General features: G+C 40.6%; 1 protein-coding gene across 1 annotated transcript in view; it reads right to left on the reverse strand.

Moving 5' to 3' along the window:
- The window catches only part of bmpr2b (bone morphogenetic protein receptor, type II b (serine/threonine kinase)), a 51,073-nt gene that overhangs the window by 28,441 nt on the left and 6,748 nt on the right, over positions 1 to 15,884 (reverse strand). The window lies entirely within an intron of this gene.

Raw genomic sequence — 15,884 nt, forward strand, 5'->3', positions numbered from 1 at the left:
AAGGCACTGTGAATCCGGTCGTCCTTATTTCCATACACAGCCATGTGAGGCTGTCTGTCTCCTGATAATCTCTGGTGCAGCTGGCCTACACTCACCCCACCTGTACCAAGCAAATTAATCCACACACTTTCATTTTTTTTTTCCCAGGCTACTCTCTCTCTCCGTCTCCCCCTCATGCCACCCTTCCTCTATCCCTATCATGCAAATAGCCAGGCCAGAGTTAGCGAGGGGGAAAAAATTGTAGTGGCAGTCGTTTATCAGCCTGGGTGAAGTCATAGAGTTGTCCCATAATATCAGGAGCATTCAGACAGTGAGCTGGGGGGCGGGGCTGCTGGAGCGTCCATCCTGTGCTCTTCACATGTTACGAAGAAGACTACTTTATAGATGCTGAGAAAGCAGATGGAGCAAGGGAAACAGACACGAGAGAGAGAGAGAGAGAGAGAGAGAGAGAGAGATGCATGGCCCCAGGGGAGGGCTTTGTTTTAGCTCCATAGGAGAGAAGTCTGAAATGGCTGCACCAGCTCCTCCTTACCAGGGTACTGCATCTGCATCACCATAACACCCCCCCACCACACACATACATTTTACACATATACATACACATATTTTTTTTATATTTATATACATACACATTTTTTTTATATTATATTATATATATATATATATATATATATATATATATATATATATATATATAAATATAAATATAAAACACACACACACGGTGACGGCTTGCCTGACTCCACAGGGCTGCTCATTATACAGACTGAGCTTTAATCTACACAAGGAGAAATTCACCAAGGCAAATGAACTGTGCACAAAGGGGGGAAAAAACCTTCCCACTAGAATGTTGCTCACACCAAGGTAATAATCACAACACGTGCACACACACAGACAGTGAGAGAGTGAGAACAAGAAAACATAGAAGTCTGGAGTATGTGTGGTTTTTTTGGCCTAAATATCAGTGTTGCAAAGCATGAACAAAGTTTGTTAGGCCTTTTAATAGGTCAATAAATGGTGATCCTGGAAATCAAGCAAATACATAAGGTAGAGACAATAATGTTAGTTAGTTTGATAGGTGTTAGCTTCATTCTTTTTCACTAACCATTGCAACAGTGTGTGATACATGATCTGCTAACCAAAAAAGTGTTCCACTTGCAAAAATGCTAATTATTTATGCATAAAACATTTATTTTAGAATTCACAGTTGATATTTTCTAAAACCTAGAGGTCCATGTTGTTCTGTTTTTCTCCAACACCGGGGGGGAAAAAAAAAAAAAAAAAAAAAACACAACCCCAAATGACCAAACTTTGTCTTTGGTGACGTGTATGTGCGAGTTGGTAAGCTCTAGGCTGTGTCTTTGTTGTGGAAGCAGAGAGGGAGGTTATTAGACGCGACAGTTTCCTGTAATTTGGGTGAAAAGCCATCAGGGAGCTCTGGAGCCGAGTGCTGGAGAACAAGGCAGCTTTCACACAGATGTTGCGGTCCAATCAAACAGCAGAGAGTACAAAAAAAATAAAACAACAACATGCACACTGCCTCTGCTGTCACTCCAAGAAAACAGGTTCCAAGTAACTAGATGTATGTGAAAGGGAGAATGCCCATTGGAGAGGGACACAGCACACACATTTTATTAAAGACATATTGCACGGTTTCTTATATGCCAGAGCACTCAATTTTGTTTAATGTTCATGAGGTTAAATCCAATCTGTTTTCTGAGCCATAACCATAACCCGCTTTCTCAATTTTTTTTTATATCTGCATCATTTCTCCTGCCCAGCTGTAGGGGGCATGATGCTCTTCCTAACCCTGGGAAAACAGTAAAGCTGATATGGCTATGGGCAGAGGAAATGGGGGTGCTTTTATTGTTTTTGGGACTGTGAAGGCAGGCTGTTCTAGTTTGTAATGCCCTGCTACTGTTTATGCTTACGCTCAGGGTTAGCTCTGCTGCAGCTTGAAGATAACAAAACTCTGCCTTACGAAGACCTTCAGTCCACCCCCTCATCCTCCTCTTTCTTCTTTCTGTTTGTATTTTAATTGTTTTTAATGGAAGGACTATTCAGCAGTTGGCACTGCTCTGCTTCAAAAAATGTATTGAGTCATTTGCTGTAACATTTTCAAAGCAGATAAGGGATTAAACCCAAACTCAAATATCAGTCATGATTATTCTGTCCAAAAGCGAGACAACTTTTGCCAAAGGGCCAGAGGGCCTGTGCCTCTGTGCATTAGTAAGAGCTGTCTGGGGAGCTGGCACAGGCTTCATCTCCTGCAACACTGTCTCCAGGTTGTGGAGGTGCCAGGCTGGCACTCAGACTCATGGCAGCAGGAGGGTGCACTTTTACCGGGGCATGGAGCAGAGACCTCACCCCATGATCTGGACTGGGGGAGATAGAAGAATTAAAAAGGAAGGGGAAATACTCTGCACTTCCAGGACCATCTGCTGCCACACATGTCCTATTATATCTAATATTAAAAAAAAAGATGGCAAAAGAAAAAAAATATGGTCCTTTAATGAAGAAGAAGAAGAAAGGAACTGGAAATGTTTATTGTTATGTACACGAAATATTTCAGTATCGTTATCAGAAATGCAGAATTAGTATGCTGCCATCTCTGATTAGAGACACCAATATTAACACAGTAGGTGATTAGGCTTGTATCTCTTTGTCAAAACAATAGAGAAATGTTATAGAAAACTAAATCCAGACTTTTTTTCATTCAGTTTTTTAAAACAATTTTCAAATTACTGAAAATGTATCTCCCTGCAACAAACGTGAAGAAAACAGGAGAATGGTATGAGCAGGGTAGATGTACTTATCCCCATGCTGAGTCAATGCTTTAGCCACAGACGTCTTGTACTATGAAGAGCTGTATTATCAAAAGCAAGCGATGTACTTTAGGCAAGAGCTCTACACAAATCACACTGATATAAACTCTGAAACATGGCTACAATCTGCAGTAAAGAGGTGGAAAGGACTTATACTTATTCAGGTTTCATAACAGACAATGTATACAAGATGGCTATCACTCTCCATGCAAGTGGATAGAGAGGGCACAAAGTTGTCTGGCACACGTGTTTAAGCTTATGGCTTAGAAAGGCTTGGAGATAGATTTTCCATCAGAGCACTACTCGCCAGTCTGAACTGCAACGCAAGCTCTACTAGAACAGCCAAGTACAAACTTAACAGTGATGTGCTGAAACGGTTCTCATGAAACGCATGAATTCTACATGGGACAGCAAGTTGCCATCACTGCAGCACTCCAGTACACCCAGACAAAATGCTTGACTTCTCAGCCATAACACACATGAAAGTAAATGTTTCAACGCTATGACAGCAATAGCAAATAAATTCTATGAAATGCCAAGAATGTCAAACCAAATAGTATTTAAAGGACAATTCTGATCTTAGATTTCATTTGCTTTCCGAGCAAACTGAATCGAAAACTAAACAGTAGAGAGTTGGAGGAGTTGCTCATTCTTGAACATTAATACAGAAAGGAGCAGAGTCTAGGATTATGCATTTTGTGTCATTTTTGATAACCCGAGTGCCTGATTTTCCTAGCTTGGGGCCTAAGGCTAGCATGTTCCTGTAACTCTGACTAGCATCTTTGCTTTCACTCAGCAGATTGTATGGAAATGTGAAGTAATGCTATGTTGTCCTGGTGAGGGCTTCATAACAGGTCTGCATTGCACCATACTATATTTTGATTAGGTTTGTCAAATGTTTTCACATCACTGCTCATTTTTTTGCCAGCTAGTGATAAGGCTTTAACCTAGAATGATGGCCCCCAGGATTTCTGTCCAACTCTGAAATGATGGTCATCCAAATAGTCTTTGTATATACCCGTTCATAGTGCCTCACACCACAGTCCCAGTCCAAAAAACCACTGTAACCACTCTCAAAAATTAGATTATTCTGAAAGGATTTCAGTAAAAGATGGATTACTTCGATCACCTATGGTTCTTGAGTGCCCATCACTACCAGAGACTAGATCAGATATATTCAAACCGAGGGCACACACACAATCATTTTGCAGGGGGTATGTGGTTGAGAGGTGAGATAAGAAATAGAAGAATAAATTAGCAGACTAACCAAACATTTTCTGTATGAGCTTCACTTTTTTAAACATCTGATAAGACTTTACTCACCCAAAAGTCTTATTTTTATCTTTTGAATGTATGATTTTACCCAACATTCCCGGCAAACTCTGCCCCCTTCCTTGACCCCATCCTTGTTGTAGTTGAAAGAGACAACGATTTGATTGCCTTGCTTTCTGTCAAGGTAAGTTCACCAAAAGCTTTTGGGTATAAATTGACTTTTTTTTAAATGAATTCTCTGCAATACTGACAAGTTTGTTTTTGTTGGTTGACAGCAAAGGTAGGGAAGGAAGGTTCGGCAAAAAGTGGGAAATGATGGCCTCATGGTGAAAGTTTTAACGTGTTTGGTCTAGAGGGGAAAGCAGCTATGGGGGGGAAAAAGAAAACAGCACATAATTGCTTATATTCTCAATGTTTACTCTGGTGAACAAGCTTAGAGCTCGCCCTCCATACACTGAGTACGTTACAGACATCCGAAGTGCTAGAAGAGACGCACGCTTTATTTAAACCTATATGTAGAAGCAGGAAAATGCTCACATCGTTTTTTTCTGAACTTTTTTCAATGCCGTCACATAATTTGAACAATGCCTGTCAGATTTTGCGAGTAAATTAAAACTAAAAAAACAACATACTTATAGTAAAAAAGAGAGAGAGGGAAAAAACAAAAACAAAAAAAACCCCATTTCTTCAGTTCTTGTCTTACTCTCCATAAATACAGCAGATTCACACCAAATGCGTCACAGGAACAAAGAGCAATAAACACATTCGCATGGACAGGACACTTAACATCTCAGCTACAGTAAATACATGTACTTTATCCAGTAACTCTTCATACATGTCTCCTGCCTTCTACTGCTTACAAAGTTGAAATTAAAAGCAGTTGCACAGAAGAATAAACCCATATCGCCTGCTGAGACACTTGCATCACAGAAACCAGTGTAGTTTAACTAACCCAATTTGTGGAATCATACGCTTGTGTTGGCAAAGCCACTGTTTCCCTATGGAGAAAGCAGTGCTACAGAGCCTGCAGGCAACACCACCTCAGGCAACTCGCACCACTCGGATATGACAACTTGATGCAGCGCTCAAAGTGCAATCAAATTTAACTTTGACCCTTTGCCTTTGTAGTGGTCTAGCTAGAAGTGCAGTTGCTCTCGAATGAGGTTCAACTCAACGGCAGTTTGTCGACACAAGAGTCCCCGTCATCCACTCTTCTCCTGTCTTCTCTGAAGGATGACCAAAGCCAGAACCTTTTTCCGTTTGTAACTTTGATACATGCAGAACAAACACTTATGATTCTTACAGTGACCTTTCCTTTGTGGACTACAGACCTTATTTAAATGTTAATCAGAAAATGCAAACCAACAGAATATTTGCAGTTTGATTTCCTTTATAAAACACAGTAACATTAAAATTCCATTCCATTTGCACCGAGACAAGATATATTCATGCATACAATGGCTGCCAGTATTACAATACAAATGCAAAGCAGTGACATTTCATTTCCAGTGTCCAGTGGAACAATTCCAGTGCTGTTATACTGAAAAATTAATAACAACCCTTCCATTTGTGTGATTGTATTCTCATTCCTACACTCAGCCAACTCACTTAGAAATGAAAAGACCTTTTGTTTTTGAAATCCTGTTTGCGTTTGCATCAGTTACGTTTTAGTAGATTAGTTTATAGTTATAAGTGGTTTTGCTTTGCTTTGCTTCACATCGTCACTTTTGACTAGTGCTACGGACTCGGAAGAGATGAGATGCGTATAATTGGAATTTGACATGGAGAAAATAAAGTCTAAACTCGAGAGAATAAACTGCTTCTTTGTCCGGTTGTCTTTAAACGTTCTGTTTTCTATGAGATCAGTTAGACTGCTAATCAGACTAGAGTCTGTAACACTACTTTCCGTGGCTTGCCTTCTAGCTAGTCTCTGGTCTGATGATGGCTACGAATAATTTCCCATTTGTCTAAGGCAGACACATCAATGAGACACTTTGAATGGAAAAAAGCATGATTTAGAAGAAGTGGGGTAGCAGTTTGATTCACCTACATATAAAAATACAGCATCGGATTAGGGTGGGCCTGTTTCCAAGGCAGGGAAGATAAGATTTCTTGTTTTTTTTTGGAGTAGTGTACACGTATTGATCCTTCGATACCTTACACAACTTTAAAGTGTTCTTCCTCAGAATAAACATAACCTCCGGGCTTAGGTGAAGGCCAGGTGAATTGGAACTGCAGTTCATTCAGGTTGCTGACACAGACCACCGTGGAGTAAACAAACAAAAAAAGATAAAGCATTAGGTTTTGCCAGTGTCTGTAGAGAAAAGGTACACTGGAGACCACATAGATGTGTACACAGAGGTTTCCAAGTCAGACATTAAATCACTTAGCTGGCTTTGCAGTCAAAACGGCTCTGCAAAACAAGCTGAAAATTATAAATTATAATAATAAAATAAACTGTCAATTAGGAACGCTAAAAAAAAATAGAACAGACGTTCATTTAAATCCAACTGCATAACACAACTTCCACTAAGATTACTGAAACGCAGACCATGTACTCCGTACTGTAACACTACGACAAAGCACTCACAATGAACACATCATCCACTGCAATAAGCACACCGATGAAGACCTTGAAATTTCACACCCTCAATGCAATCCTCTTCTATAAATGCCAGACAGGGATTGTCTGCGAGTATGAAGTTGGGGGTCGCAAAACATTTATGGAGGAAACGACCCATCCTGTCTGAAGCCCTCCCTCTGATCCAACACTCGACTTAGCTTGATCATTGCGGGTTCCTAAAACTACTTTGGCCTGCGGTCCATTAGACTCCCCCGGCCTAAAGACCTACATGGCTGAGTGCACTCTGACAAATCAGACAGAGCGTCAGGGTTTTATGACCGCTTTGGATAGGTCAAGGTTGAAAAAAGCTCCCTCTCTGACTATAGAATATAAACAGAGAGCATGGGAAGGTCATATTTTGGGTTGAGAGACATTTCTGAAATGCATTATTAAAGTGAAGAGGAAGAGGCAGTCATAAGTGGACCATTAATATGTGAATAATAGATGCCTCAATTTGTACCACTATATAAATTCTAATTTGTGTTAACTGAACTGACATTTCAACCAAACAGATTGGAAAAAAAAAAAAAAACCCTCACACACAAAAGCTTATTCAGAGCAGGCAGTTGCTAAGAATGCTGAACAATGGCACATATGAACATGAACTTGCTGCTATACAGAGAGCAGAAAATAAAAAGCCTGTGTCCAGAGCGTGCAGCCATCCCATCATTCAGATTGTCACCTAGGCAACAGACATCACCAATCCGGTCTCTGTCTCCAGGTGAAAAAGGAAGTGCATACAGCAACATCTCATCAGCAACTTAGGTGTGAGCACCCATGCATGCACACGTACACACACATATACAGCTACAGTGAATGTGTCTGTATGTAGTGTGCATGAGAGTGAATTTTATATACACCTATACTCATTGTTTTAATACTTATTTTTAGAATCATTGTTCTGATCCCGGACCACTGGTCACCATCACGATCTAGGGAAAAACGACAGACGTTGAAATTCTTTCAAAACTTTAACATAACGACTTGAATGTGTCTTTGTAATATTTTCCCCCCCTGGAGCTGGCACAGACCCAGAGCAGTTGTTGAGAGACAATGAATCAGACAGGCAGACAGCTTAGCACTGTCTGTCTGCAGCGTGTCGGTGACATCAGTGAGAACAGAAGGAATCGCTTTCCTTGTTCATCTTACGTGAGTCACCTGATGGAGCAGTCACAGCAACATATATTTTGTTTCTCTTCACATGGACACTTTTGTCTACCACTCCACACTCTTAACAGATCACTAATATCCATTTTAGGCAAAGGTAATAAACATATTCTTTGTCTATTCATCTTAAAACCAGACTGTAAAGTGACTTCAGTTTGCTAAATCAGACCAGAGATGAAAACTAAAAACAAACAAAAAAAACCCCCATCAAAATCTGTGAAAGTGCTCCTCTGATCTGTAATCCAGAGCATTCATCTAAATAATTTACATAAAGGCATGTGATTAAATAAACCACAAGAGAGAAGATCTGCTACAGATGAGCCATTTCATGTTCAGGAAGCACCTTACACAGGTACAAAGCATCTGAACCAGAGTTTGCCCTTGATGCTTGAAGTCATCATCAAGATTGCAATTCACGTAATAATAATAATAATAATAATAATAATAATAATAATAATATTGATAAAAACAATATAAACAGTCCAGATACTGCAAGAGATCAGCAAACAATTTTTAAAATGCTGCATAGTAGAAAACAGAAGGTTTAACAATGTTCAACAGCAGCATATCGGCAGGAGGAATCTGATAGAATTAAAGATATAATTACTGACATTCTTTTTTGAAGGATGATACTTGCTGCCTCAAGTGATAAGATAATTGTCTAATTAAAAATGATTAATGGTGAAAATGGATACTCGGGCATGACGCCCGTCTGACGAGAATGTTCTGATATCATCATGTCTTTCGCTCCTGGAGAATTGTGGACTGGCCCTGTGCGTTATCTGGTGTTCTTCATCCAGTCACTGTGGCGGCTCAGTGACTGATGCTTAGTGGCTGAACACTCCACGCTGAGCTGTCTGTGTGGGGCTGTGAGGTCTGCCAGAGATGGACATGGTCTGAGGAGTACGAATCGCAGGCATACAGAGAGCGGCACCTGCTCTCTCAGCCAGCCATATTCCTCCATCTGGAGACAGATCACCATCCCTCCATCTCCCCATACGTTCACCAATCTGTCTATCTTGTTCTACTGAGACTACCTGACTGGCATTTATGACCGCCTATTCATGGCTGCTTCCACTGCAGCAAATTATTCTGCTGAGAAAATTAATCAACCTTAAAATGCTTGCGGCCATCACCTGAAACTACTTGATTGTAAAAATCATTCAAATTCCAAGGCTGGAAAAAATTCTGAAGTAAGATTTGATTCAGTCATAACATGACCCAGTTTTATAAAAGGAAAAGACAACAGCAAGTGAGAAATGCAGAGTGTGAGAGCAACATAGACGCATTAATGGACAGAACAATATTCATGTAAAGAGACTCTTAGGTCACAGACAATCATGCCCTCTCATGGAACTAATACACTTAACCATTCATTTAAGTCTTGGTGTAGTATTTGTGAACCATTTATTATATGCACCAGCACTGTAACTAAATATATATAGCAGGATAGTTGGCAGACTATTTACTATCATTAACAAAAACTATTTTTTTTGTAGTTGTTGTTTTTGGATTTGCCTCAATTTAGTCACTTGCCAGTACCCACTTACTAGGTGTTGGAGTAATGTCCGGGACAGAGCCCAAACCTTAAAACCAGTGAACACCTTTTGGATGAACTAAAATACCGACTGCACTCCAGGCCTCCAAACAACCTCACTAATGCTTTCATGACTGAACAGGCACAAAAAAAAAAGTTCACTTTCAGGCAATCTACTCACTCAGCATTTTACCTTTGACTGGATAAAGCTAAAGTTTGCCAGCTTGCCTTTTTCTTTACTTTAGAAACTGCAAGAAGAAGTGATACATGACACCGTTCACACAAGAACAGGTATTATACAACAACAACCTTCATGTAAATAAAGATTCTATTCAACATATACCCTTGAACAGGGTTAAAATAAGCTAGGACTAACATACAAATTAAACAATTAACACCCTTACTATAAAACAATTTTAGAAAGCACAACAACAGTTGGGTAGCTTGTGACTGACACACAGCTCCTGCTGGTTATACCAGACATTAACTACTTATGTTTTACTGATGGCTCATCAGTGTCTCAAGGCAACTGCACACTAAAACAACTGTTTATGGTGCAAAAGACAAAGAGAAACGTCAGCAAAGCTGTGCAGAAAGAAAAGAACATGAATTAGGTCTTTCTGAATGAATTAGAGCAAAAGTGCCTCTTCATCTGCAATACATCACTAAGTCTTTCTTCACCTCAATACGCCATCTCCTTTTACTTCTCTTCCAATGATGATAGGAAAGGAGAACTGGGAGCCAGGCTTGCCGTGTGAATGCCTGCAGATCACAGTCTAAAGCAAAGATTAGAACTGGATACACACAAGACAGGAATGAAGAGTAGGGGGGAGGAAGGGTCCCTCACTTTTCAGCCGCAGTTAGACAATGTGCACTCATCAAATGCATGTGAGAAAGAAACACCATGCAGAAACCATCTGGGTCTATAGTAGCAATGTCAGAGCTGAACTGTTCTAAGATCATGTTTTCTATCCCTGCACTGTGATCTAGGTTACAGAAATAGATCAAAGACAGCTTTCCTTTCCCACTGGTACTAGTAAAAGATGTGAAAGGCCTACAAAAAGATCTCAGACAAACCAAAAGGCATGAGGAGCAAGCAGTCACAGACTAAGGAGCTTCAATATGGCACAAGGCTTTCTAGCAGTGTATATTACATCTTTCAATGTGTAATACACATCATCTGACGGCAAGGAAACAAAGACAGGGTACACCTGTACACAAGACAATGACAACAGAATAATCTTCGAAGATGTGGTTATGTAGCAAGAAGCCTTTTATCCACATTACTACTGAGGACAAGCATCTATTTTCAAACTGACAATCACCTAATAAACTATTTTATATATAGGCAGAATGTCTTTTCGTGATTCATTCACCCCATCTAGGGTGTAAACCCAGCTTCATGCCCACGGTTCCCATGAGAGGCTCCGGATCCACCACAAACCCTGACCTGTATAAAGCAGTTCCTGAAAATGAGTGACTGAACAAAAAGTGTTGCAACCAAAACAGTTTTCAGATTACACTACATATGATGCAGTTTTAGATTCATTTGATTAGAATTTCAACATCCATCAAAACTTGACTTGATTGACCAGACCCATACAATAAAATAAATGCCCATGGTATTTTTTCCCCTCATACAGCTTGCACTGGCAGCGAATAAGTATGCACTAGAAGAGAGAGGAAGCCGGTGCTGAGCCTGCTCTCTAGCTTTATGGACTGAAATTTGAGATCCATGGCAAGCGGCTGCCCTTCTCTTCCTGATTGACGTTACTGAATCCAATTACCTGCAGGTCTTCATGACAGCAGCAAACCCCATGCCTGCACCTCTCTCTCTCTCTCTCTCTCTCTCTCACACACACACACACACACACACACACACACACACGTCAAACTATGTTTGTCCGCCACTCAATACACCGGATATGGGCTTTATCGAGCACTATTCAGACTGACAGGGTATGGAGAAGATCTACAAACTGACAATCTCTGAAGAGGATTGAAATCTACATAACAGCAAATCTGCACAACAGAGGGCGCGGGGGGATAAAAAGTTATTTCTCTGCCTTTCTCCTCCCACCCTGTGAATCCCCACCTCGCTCCCCCAATCCTCTCCACCCCTCTCCAAATTCTCAGGGAAGGCTGCATGGCCTTGCTGGCAAGACTCCAAACTTCAGTAATGCACTAATGAGTATTTGTAGACTCCCTTTAGCACTGCCGACGCCATTTGGGACATGAAAAAGAACAAAAAGGAGAGGGAGAGAAAGAAAAAAAGAAAATCACAATTGACTGGTGTGTCTGCCCAGCAGACAGGAACTACAGTCTCTTACTGTCACACAGCTCACTAAAAGCTGCAAATTACACACACACACACACACACACACACACACACACACACACACACACACACACACACACCACTCATACAGACACACAAACCACACAGACAGAACAAACACACAGCAATAAGCAAACACACTCCAGACAGCGCATTGAAATATACACTGTTTATTGGTTACACACAGCACACACGCGCACACACACACACACACACACACACACACAATCACTTGAATAATAAAAGAGATGCAAAGCACCAAACAGGGATGAAAACCCAGTTTATGAAGTGAGCAAAATACACAGAGATGAAAGGAAAAACATAATGAATTGTGTTTCTCTGTATACAAGTACTGAGCTTAAATGAGATTAAATTTATCCAACCAAAATAATAGGCTCTCCTCCAAGACACACAGCACTGAAGGGAGAGCGGAAATTAAGACAGACAGAAAGAAAGACCACTCAGAAACCCTCAGTGTACACGCAGTTGTAAGGTTTTTCCAAACACGTACGTCTATAGATATGGGCGTCATGAGCGCAGTACATTGTTTGAACATTAACCATGGGGCAAAGCTAGATCTCTTACAATAAAACATTATTACACATTCACAAGGTCAGGGGTTAGAACAAAAGCCACTAAACTTGCTGAAATCATTAAGGAGACGTCAAGCATTGAATGACACAGGTATCATCACACAACAATAAACTAGCAGTCAAGTTCTTGAATTGTACATTATGTATTTTTTCACCACAATGGCAAAGTCAGAAAACATGACCAGGATGGACAAATCACAAATGCATTCCTAAAAGCTGTGGTGCCAAGTCCCAAGTTTTCGTTGTATAGAGACCTAACCAACTACCCCCAAAAATAAAAGAATTGTTAGTAAGCTAGTTAACATATCAACTGCACCTACACAGACTAAAGGAGGAAATAATACATGATCATACAGCATGGTATGTTTTTGGGAACTGGACAAAAAAAAAAAAAAAAAAAGAAACCAATATTCAGCTATGACCTGTGAAGTTTGCATGTAAAAGAAGTTATTCAAGTCTGACAAGTGACTTTAGTTTCTCTAGATTTGTTTAACCGTGGGGCGACTGCATGTTGTCAGAAGGACATAAACATGTGAACACGAACTCTATATGTTCGTATTGTATTCACTTTTATTACTCTTTTCCCCTGCATTGTATTTAAGAAAGGTACTTTTTGGTTTTTCCTTGTTGTTTTACACATACCTGGTGTAAGTTTAGTCCTAAAGAGCAAATTATTTGATAATACAGGTTGTGCTTTTGAGATTAAAATAGAAATCAGAACCCTAAATACGAATCTCACAAATAGCTCCAGGTTCTATACATCAATAAAAGAGATTTTATACGGTTTCGTCAACAAATTAAATCCGCAAAGTAAAAATCGTCGTACTGCCATGCATACTGCAACATGATCAATGTGTGTATTGTAGCAGAGATTCAGAAGCACACACACACACTATAGTTACAGCCTCGAGGTACACTGCACCATCGTGAAGTGTGTTAAACATAGATCCATATTACTCCATAAGCCAATCAGTGTGGGGTTTTTTTCTGGGTTAACTGATATGAAATCTACCAGTGCCAGGGCTGGTGTTGTGTCCACTGCTGATGAATATGTGAGGATTCTGCACAGCTTTGACACATGATAACATGGGAGATAGAAAGCATGGGGTAGAAATGCGAGGCAGAGCCTGGAGGTGCTGATGCACAACACTATGACATGGAGCCTATAGCTCCTCAGACACCACGCTGTTCTGGATGAGGAGGCTGAGCTCTGAAGCTGTCAGCTCTGCAGGAGGTGAAGAGAAAAGGAGCAGATACAGGACTGGCTGCTACTGCTCATCAAAGAAAATGCCAGCTGTGAGTCTTTTATAAACATACCTCTCCAAGTGAAAGCCCTCAGGAAAGGCCTTTTTTGGAAGTATGGAAGCAACATGTTTGCTTTGTAGAGCCATAAGTAGAGAAGACAACCAAGTGTGTTTTTCATTTTGAGTGAGGCCAGAATGCATGCTTTAAACATTCAGGCCAAAACAAAACAGCACTTTTACTCAAAAGCATCATCTCTGAGAGTCAATTAACAAGACAGGACTGAAACTAATCAACATTTATAACCTCACCATCCCAAGTGGGCCGCCTGCTGCTAGCGCTGTCTTTCACATTAATCCATGTCAATTATGCTTTATCCAAATCCCAACATCAGCCACTACAAAAGAGAGCTGTATAATGGAATGCTGAGCGGTCTGTGAATGTCCAGGACTACCTCTGCATGAAGAAATAGGGCCTTGAAGGAACTGTACATTCAGAACCTATTGCCGTGCATGGAAAGAATGCAGATGCTGATATTAAAATATGCACTGATCTGGCCTGATAGCGTATTCTCCATCTGTGTCCATCAGAGCTGGTCTGAGCATTTGAACACGCAATCTGCAGACTTGTTCATTTACTAGAAGCTAGGAAGAAGCCTTAGCTCATCACCACAAGGGGTCAAGTGGCTTATAAATGTGCATCAGGGTGTTAAAAACGTGCTGAACGTGCACCGACAGGTTTTCCAAGATGACATGCAAGAGGTTTTGTGTGGAGAAAGGAAAGACCAGACTAACACCAACAACCTCTTCCATCTTGTGAAAAGCAGCCGCACCCTTTTACAGCTCCTTTGCTGTCACTATGGGAACCTGCTCAGAGAAGCTTCCATTACATAAAAAACCCACGGTTGGCTGGAGTGTAACTAGGCGACTGGCTCTTTTTCCCCAACTGTTACTGAGAGAGACACTAACCAACCACGCTCCCATGCACTCTTCAGCTAATTAACAGAATCAGAAACCTTGATACTTTAGCAACAGCACATTCCTTAAGACATACAGCAGGGTGAAGACAGAAAACAAGCTAAACTTACAGCAGGGATGGCAGACAAGAATGAAAGAATACATGCATCTGTTAAATATAACTCAAAAAAGCAGGAATTTGGCATGGGAGGAACAGTCGAAAAGCTCTGAACTAATGAAACCTAGGGCCTCTTGTGCTTTTAATCCATTTGGACGAGCAAGTGAGGCAGTTTTGGCATGTTTTTTAAATGATAGGTGGACAGACGGACGGACAGACAGTCAAGATCTCTGAATGAATGTTTTGTTGCAGCAGTACAATTAACAAATTAGACATGGCACAAAAAGCATAGATTACAACACCTATTTGGCAGTAAACTAAGAAAATAAGAAAAAAATATATCAAATAAAATGCTAAATAGCAACAAAAGTAAGTAAATTAAATATACTGCAGGTGATGATCAGAGCAATCATCAATGAGCATATTTTTTCATTAAACTATGTTTGAAGCTAAACTTTTGCTATTTTATTCAAAACAAGAGCAATCCGGTCAAAGCAATAACAGCCAAAACTACAGATACTGGCCTGATTTAGGTGAAAAGATCAACACACACTAAGCAGACCAATCTACTACTCTTCAAAAGCACTAAAATTAGAGCAATTTTCATAATAAAAAATATTTTTCATAATAAAACTAAAAAAAGTCACTATGTTAGTACAAACACCTTTTCTAGACAAACCTGGTTCTGTTCAAGAAAACCACAAGCCCCCAAAAAACTCTGTTACACCTGGTCCTTTTCCCACTTTTGATTTGCAACTAAAACCAGATGATGGGAATTTAACATGGCTACAGGTTTGCGCATTAGTCAGTTGTTCCATTGGATGTGGTCAGTCAGGCAACTGCGGCTGGCAGAGCAAAACACAGCCTGAAAAGCTTTAGTGCTGAGCCTCTGACCACAGAGGGCAATGCCAAGGTTTTGAAATAGCCCTTTACAAATACGCCCCCCTTCCAGCTCTCTACTCTGCACTTGCCTCTCGCCACCCAGACATGTGGGTGCTGCTGGCAAAAGATTGGCTCACGTCCCCCTGCATGACCTGCCGACTCTGCCAAGCTTTCCTAATGCAACTTCCAATGCCTGTGCACCCAGCTCTCCTCTCAGGGGCTAAAAGCAGCTTAATCTCTATCTGTGGTCTACAGGAGGCCTATTTTGAAATGCCAATTTCCCCCCACTGTATCTTTGACACGGACAGGGCAGTGTGTGTACTTCCGTAGA

The sequence above is a fragment of the Hemibagrus wyckioides genome, linkage group LG06 (assembly GCF_019097595.1).
Source record: "Hemibagrus wyckioides isolate EC202008001 linkage group LG06, SWU_Hwy_1.0, whole genome shotgun sequence".
Taxonomy (NCBI): domain Eukaryota; kingdom Metazoa; phylum Chordata; class Actinopteri; order Siluriformes; family Bagridae; genus Hemibagrus; species Hemibagrus wyckioides.